This window comes from Amblyraja radiata, chromosome 10 (genome assembly GCF_010909765.2).
Source record: "Amblyraja radiata isolate CabotCenter1 chromosome 10, sAmbRad1.1.pri, whole genome shotgun sequence".
NCBI classification, from domain to species: Eukaryota; Metazoa; Chordata; class Chondrichthyes; order Rajiformes; family Rajidae; genus Amblyraja; species Amblyraja radiata.
Window position 1 is genome coordinate 59,888,587 of NC_045965.1, and position 5,471 is coordinate 59,894,057.

The window sequence follows — 5,471 nt, forward strand, 5'->3', positions numbered from 1 at the left end:
GCAGCATCTGCAGTTCCTTATTGAACACTCAAATAAACCATCTGATTTGTGAACCGATAAACCTTAAGCCTACCACAGCAATGGAACGTTACAGACCACCAACTTTTTTTCTAATTATTTATTTTTGGATTCATGTTGTTTCTTTTTGCAGTCTTCTTTATTTTCACTGATCTTGGAGAATTGACGTGTGATTTATGTATAATTCATGTTTTTTGTGTGTTTTGTCTGTGTCTATGTTCCTGTGTTTCTGCTACAAGCAAGATTGTCATTGTACCGATACCGCACGGTTGCTGTGCGTATGTCTGAAGAAGGGTTCCGACCTGAAAAGTCACCCATTTAGTTTAGTTTGGTGATACAGCGTGGAAACAGGCCCTTCGGCCCACCGAGTCCGCGCCGACCCGCGACCCCTGCACATTAACACTATCCTACACACACTAGGGACAATTTACATTTACACCAAGCCAATTAACCTACAAACCTGTACGCCTTTGGAGTGTGGGAGGAAACCGGAGATCCCGGAGAAAACACACGCAGTTCACGGGGAGAATGTACAAACTCAGTAGTCGGGATCGAACCCGGGCCTCTGGCGCCGCAAGGCAGCAAATTTACCGCTGCGCCACCGTGCCGCACAAATTATTTTTCTCTAGAGATGCTGCCCGACCCGCTGAGTTACTCCAGCATTTTGCGTCTGTCTTCGGTATAAACCAGCATCTGCAGTTCCTCCCTACACAATAAACTCAACTTGACTTGACCAGTTAGAATTAAATTTGCAGCCCAGACTGATTTTCTTTCCCGCATTCAACAGACAGGCCAGCAGGTGGAGTGAAATTCTCCCCATTAGGAGAGCTGCAAAAGTCGTCGAAGATAGACACAAAAAGCTGGAGTAACTCAGCGGGTCACACAATGTCTCTGGAGAAAAGGAATAGGTGACGTTTTTTGTCGAGACCCTTCTTCAAACTGAGAGTCAGAGGAAAGGGAAACGAGAGATATAGAAGGTGATGTAGAGAGACTATTGAACAAACGACTGAAAGGTATGCAAAAAAAGTAACGATTGATAAAGGAGACAGGCCATTGTTAGCTGTGGGCTGGGGTGAAAACAAGTTACAGACAATGAAACTCAACAAGATGGCTTTGAACCTAGTAAAACAATGGGTGGGGGAGAGAGGGTGGATGCAAGGGTTACTTGAAGATAGAGAAATCAAGGTTCACACCACTGGGGTGTAAGCTGCTCAAGCGGAATATCAGGCGCTGTTCCTCCAATTTGTGTCGGGCCTCACTCTGACAGTGGAGGAGGCCCAGGACAGAAAGGTCGGTGTGGGAACGGGAGGGGGAGTTAAAGTGTTTGGCAACCGGGCAAAAAGTGGCAAAAAGTTACCCGCTCACGGCATGGAAATTCATTGTTCAAATGAAGCGCTGGAGTAAGGAGTAAGGAGAGAAGGAATGGGTGATGTTTCGGGTCAAAGATGGGTCTTCTTCAGACTCTGAAGTCAAAAGTCTGTAGAAGGGTCTCGACCTGAAACGTCGCCCATTCCTTCTATCCTGAGATGCTGCCTGCCTCGCTGAGTTACTCCAGCGTTTTGTGTCTATCTTCGAGTAAACAGTATACATATGGTAATAGAAGCATAGAAACATAGGAAATAGGTGCAGGAGTAGTTCATTCGGCCCTTCGAGCTTGCGCCGCCATTCAATATGATCATGGCTGATCATCCAGAATCAATACCCTGATCCCGCTTTCTCCCCATATCCCTTGATTCCTTTAGTCCCAAGAGCTAAATCTAATGATCAATGATCAATACGACATGAGATACAAATGCAAAGCAGTAGAATGCTGCAAGTCCACAAGAGAATATTAACGCATAATTGCATCAGAGCAACTCGTGGGATGCGCTGACCAGCCGCAAGAATGACTAAGGCATCAAATATAAAATAACTTGGAGGACAAACTTGAGTGAGAGTCAGCCAGGCACACACAGCGGGAAGCTGGGGAAGGGTGAGCCAAGTGTGAATAATCTTATTCTTCTTTAAAAAGATCACACACACACACACACACACATGCGTGCGCTTGGGTAACCTTTCGAGATTTCCGAAACGCTCTGGTTTAAATTATCATCAGCATGGATGTTTGTAAGCAGAGTATTTATTTTACTGGAATTTACAACTTAAACAATTTTGTTGACATGCGGTTAAAACGTAATTGTTCGTTGCTGAATACGAGGCAGCTACAAGTGCACTCCAGTGCCGGTTCCATACCCTAACAAACCCTTTAAAAAAAAAAAAAGAATAAATCTAAAGTGTTTGAAATCTCGGCAATAAATAAGGTTCAATTGGGTAGAGTCATCCAAGGTACAGCATTAAAAAAAAGCTCAGTTTTAAACCATAATATGCTGACAAAAGTAAACTCTGGCAAAGGTAAGCATTCCAGAAGTCTTTGCTCATTTATTAATTTTCACCGTGCAGTTTGTTGCTTAGGGGTTTTGCGGCTGGATGCTAGACAGAGTCACTTTGCAAAAAAAACCAAGTAAGATTTGCATTAGTGGAAAACAAAAGATCTGTGATTCTTTTGATCATATGTGATAGGAGCAGAATTAAACCATTCGGCCCATCGAGTGCATTCTGTCATTCATTCATAGAAACATAGAAACATAGAAACATAGAAATTAGGTGCAGGAGTAGGCCATTCGGCCCTTCGAGCCTGCACCGCCATTCAATATGATCATGGCTGATCATCCAACTCAGTATCCCGTACCTGCCTTCTCTCCATACCCTCTGATCCCCTTAGCCACAAGGGCCACATCTAACTCCCTCTTAAATATAGCCAATGAACTGGCCTCGACTACCCTCTGTGGCAGGGAGTTCCAGAGATTCACCACTCTCTGTGTGAAAAAGGTTCTTCTCATCTCGGTTTTAAAGGATTTCCCCCTTATCCTTAAGCTGTGACCCCTTGTCCTGGACTTCCCCAACATCGGGAGCAATCTTCCTGCATCTAGCCTGTCCAACCCCTTAAGAATTTTGTAAGTTTCTATAAGATCCCCTCTCAATCTCCTAAATTCTAGAGAGTATAAACCAAGTCTATCCAGTCTTTCTTCATAAGACAGTCCTGACATCCCAGGAATCAGTCTGGTGAACCTTCTCTGCACTCCCTCTATGGCAATAATGTCCTTCCTCAGATTTGGAGACCAAAACTGTACGCAATACTCCAGGTGTGGTCTCACCAAGACCCTGTACAACTGCAGTAGAACCTCCCTGCTCCTATACTCAAATCCTTTTGCTATGAAAGCTAACATACCATTCGCTTTCTTCACTGCCTGCTGCACCTGCATGCCCACTTTCAATGACTGGTGTACCATGACACCCAGGTCTCGCTGCATCTCCCCTTTTCCTAGTCGGCCACCATTTAGATAATAGTCTGCTTTCCTGTTTTTGCCACCAAAATGGATAACCTCACATTTATCCACATTATACTGCATCTGCCAAACATTTGCCCACTCACCCAGCCTATCCAAGTCACCTTGCAGTCTCCTAGCATCCTCCTCACAGCTAACACTGCCCCCCTCACAGCTAACACTGCCATATTCATGGCTGATCTATCTATCTCACCCTCCTAACCCCAATAGCATCCTACATATCTTCAGCACAACCAAATGCTTTTACAGGCAAAGCATTTCTTTTATGCGTTTAGTTTTAGTTCAGTTTAGAGATACAGTGCGGAAACAGGCCCCTTTGGCCCATCGAGTCCGTGCCGACCAGCGATCACACCGTATGCTGGCACTATCCTTGGGACAGTTTTTTAGAATCTTTACCGAAGCCAATTAACCCACAAACCTATGCTGTCCGATTCACCTCTACCACATTGCGGACATTGGACTTTGTCTCTACAACTTATGCACTACATCCGGGCGACACGGTGGCACAGCGGTAATTGCAGCCTTACAGCGCCAGAGACCCGGGGCCGATCCTGACTGCAGGTGCTGTCTGTACAAAGACATACAGTTTGTGGGTTAATTGACTTAATATAATTGTAAATAGTCCGTCGTGTGTGTAGGATGGTGTAAGTGTGCGGGTATCGTTGGTCAGCGTGGACTCGGTGGGCCGAAGGGCCTGTTTCTGCGTTTTGTTTCTAAACTAAACTAAACTAATGCTGAGAACTATATTCTGCACCCTGTCTCTTCCCCTCTGGTCTATCTATTACTTGAGTTTGACTTGATTGTTTTAGTGCATAGTATAATTTGATCTTACTGTCAGGTCAAGGCGTAGCCTTGCAACTGGCACCATGACATCCAGTTCAACCTGTGGGACATGCTCATCCTTCATGGAAAGTCTGCTTTGGCGGGCCAGGCGGAAGAGATCTTTATGAACCAACGGCTGGAGAGGCGATGCAGCAACGCACTGTGGGATGCGAAGGGCCAGTCAGAGCACGAATGACGGCATGGCCATCCACTGCAGCCAAGAAGTCTCCAGCCGGGATGCTTTTTCATTACCACTGGACTCTGACTTCTGCGGCCGAGAGGTTGGGGTTTGTTACAGTGCAACAGGTTCTCCACCTTAAACTCATTCACGCACAGGTTTTTGTGCAGCCCTCTTCTCTAGACCCGCGAGCAATGTCAGAACTCACCAGAATTGAGACTGCACAATCCACCATCGTCGTCACCGACGGGACACCACCATAATTTGATCTGTTTGGACAGCATGAGAAACAAAGCTTTTCCCTGTAGCCCGGTACATGTCACAGTAATAAACCTGAACCTAAATGTAAAGCATCCTGTAAACGGAGAAGACTTGCCCATGGTCCGATTGTAATCATGTAGTGAAATTGGCCAGTGAAATTCCACGTATGTTGCAAAATATACTTGGCGAATAAAATCTGATTCTGATTCTGATTCTGATTCTGATTCTGATTCTGATTCTGATTCTGATTCTGATTCTGATTCTGATTCTGATGTATCAAAGACAATTTTATTTTTTTTATTCGTCACATGTACCCAAAGGTGCAGTGAAATGAATTTGCCAGCAGCGATACACTTAAAAAGAACACACAATACACAATAAAATTGAACACAAACAGCATTCTTCACTGTGGCTTCTCGGCCTTTTGGCTAAGATCAAGTGTAGTATCTGTTCTTATCAGTCAGTAAAAGAGCTAAATAAAGAGCATCTGTTCTTCTTAGAACAGGGAAAGAGATCTGTTCTTATTAGAACAGTCCTGGCGGTCCTTTAAGGACAGGAGCTGCAGATTACGATTTAAAAAATCGTAGCAATGGCAGCTGCAATGGGAACCAGAGGACAGGGTATCCGCAATACCCTGAGGATTAGTGTCAAGGATCTCAGTGAGGGGATGCCCTTCAGTCGGGACACCTTTGTAAAAAAGGTATTGCTGGAAACCTGCAAGTTCGAGCCCAGGGATATCTACTGCCTCCAGGACTTCCCGGGTAACGGCTATTTCGATGTCACATTTGTGCTTCCGACAGGATGGC

General features: G+C 45.0%; 1 non-coding gene across 1 annotated transcript; it reads left to right on the forward strand.

Annotated features, from left to right (window-relative positions):
- The first annotated feature begins 5,073 nt into the window (after nt 1–5,073).
- Nucleotides 5,074–5,269, forward strand: LOC116978175. Its single transcript, XR_004413406.1, has one exon. It is a non-coding gene; the product is annotated as a U2 spliceosomal RNA (small nuclear RNA).
- The last annotated feature ends 202 nt before the right edge of the window (nt 5,270–5,471 follow it).